Source organism: Propithecus coquereli, unplaced genomic scaffold (assembly GCF_000956105.1).
Source record: "Propithecus coquereli isolate 6110/MARCELLA unplaced genomic scaffold, Pcoq_1.0 Scaffold72, whole genome shotgun sequence".
Classification (NCBI taxonomy): domain Eukaryota; kingdom Metazoa; phylum Chordata; class Mammalia; order Primates; family Indriidae; genus Propithecus; species Propithecus coquereli.
The window spans coordinates 981296-983540 of NW_012153285.1; positions in this window are offsets into that span (position 1 = coordinate 981296).

The window sequence follows — 2245 nt, forward strand, 5'->3', positions numbered from 1 at the left end:
TTCTAAGACTTTTAGCCTAAGTGGCTAGGATATTTATTATTATTATTAAAACCCAAAAGAAAAACATCATTATTACATGTGGTACAAGGATTAATACCATGTGTTGGCTAAATCTGAGTATTTTGGAGCTAGTCTTTGATTCCTATTCTGCTATTTACTAGCCATGAGAACTTACACAAGTTATTTTTTTCTCTGTGCCTCTTTTTCTCATCTTTGAAAAAGGGCAAGCACCCAGAAGATTGTTTGGTTTGAAATTCTAGGGATTAAAATAGTTAATATTATAAAAGAGCTAAGAACAGTGCCTGGCATATAGTACACATTAAATACCTGTTAGCTTTTATCATTAAAATAAATTGTGTATTGTTGAGGATGAAATACTACTTAAGCATTTAGGTCCTTAGGGACAGAATACAAAAATACAGGGCTGGAGCTTAGTGTACAGGCCAGAGTCATAGACAGATGTGTTTGCTAGACTGAGGAGTTTCTCAGGATGGATGACTCTCAGTGCTAAAACTGAAGTTACTCCAACATTTCTTGGAAGATGAAATAAAATTGAGGAGAGAGACAGTGCTCAGTACCAAGGTAGATTTTGTAGGCTGAAGCAGCTCGTGGAATCTGACAAGTTGGTGTCATTCCAACTTTCTTTGAGGAGACATTCTGAAATAAAGAAGGCACCTCTACCTCCTGCCAAATCATCTTCTAAGGAAAAAAAAAGTTTAGGGGAATGACAGTGGTGGGGTGGGATTCCAAAACCTAGGTGAGCAAATTTTTCATGCTAGAATTGTGTCCCCTTGTATTAGTCTTGATTTTTCAGAGAAACAGAACCAACAGGATATATGTAGAAATATAAGAGGAGAGTTATTATGAGAATGGCTGATGTGATCGTGGGGGCTGACAAATCCCACGATATGCCATCTGAAAGCTGGAGAAGCAGGAGAGCTGGGGTGTAATTCAGTTCAAGTCCAAAGACTCAAGAACAAGAAGCTCTGTTATCCAAGAGCCAGAGAAAATGGATGTCCCAGCTCAAGAAGAGAGACATGTTCCCTTTTTCTGCTGTTTGGTTTGATCAGGTCTCTCAACAGGTTGGATGATGCCCACTCTCACTGGTGAAGGTGGATCTTTACTTTCTCTGTTGATTCAGATGTCTATGGCTTCTAGAAACACCTTCATAGACACACCCATAAATGATGTTTTACCAACTAACTGGGCATCCCTTATTCCAGTCATGTTGACACAAAAAAATTAAGCATCACAACCCTGATTGAATGATCAGGCCTTTAGTGCCTAGGTAGAGAATTGTTGATTTTATTTCTATGTTAGTTGATCTAAATGTATTGTTGAGAATTATTAAACACACTAATTCTTTTTAAATGCAGTTTCCTCTAAGCCCAGAACATATCTGGATAAGAAACAACTCAATTAAAAATCAACATTAGTAATTAGGAATGTGGTGTTTTCCCTGTCCACAGAATTTTAAGAGAACATGTCTTCTGCCATCCAAAGCTACGCAAGGCATCCTTAGTTCTTCAAAATCTCTCAAAAATTGCTATTTATTTCTTTGAGGTGTCTCTCTACCAGGGTGCCACAAAAATAATTTTGTATCTTTTAGATCATCCCAAACACAATAATGATTTACTGTAGCCAATATTCCATGGTGGGTGATTAGATCAATGGAGACAGGAACAGAAAGTTGTATATTGTTTTTTGACTGAGAGTAATTGCAATTTCCCATCTCATGTAAAGTTTTTTTTCCTCATCAATAAAGGGATTTTGTAGTATAGTTTACCTTTTATGCTCATGTATGCACTGAACTTTGGTGGTAGAAACTAGATAAAATGTATGAAGTTGACCAAGATATTAGAGCCAGGATGGTCAGGCAATCATTCCAACTTTACCTTGCCTCAGTTATCTCAGGAGAAACATCATAGACATTTTTTTTCCCAAACAAAGCTCAAGGTGACTTTGTGCTGCAGGTTATTATACTTTTAGCTCCAGATTAGATGTTTGAATCCAATGCTGTCTGAAAAAAAAATCTATGTACAGTGCTTAAAGAATTGATAAGAAAGTTCATGTTTAGGTGAAGTTGAAAAAGTTCAACAGAATTGTGTTTTACTTTGCTAAACTACATGTATGTATGCACAAAAGAATGGCAACAGAAATGTACTTTTTCTTACAAAATGTTTATTTACTAGTTTACATTCATGAGGAAAAAGTCCTAAATTTGAAATTGTCAATAGTGTCATTT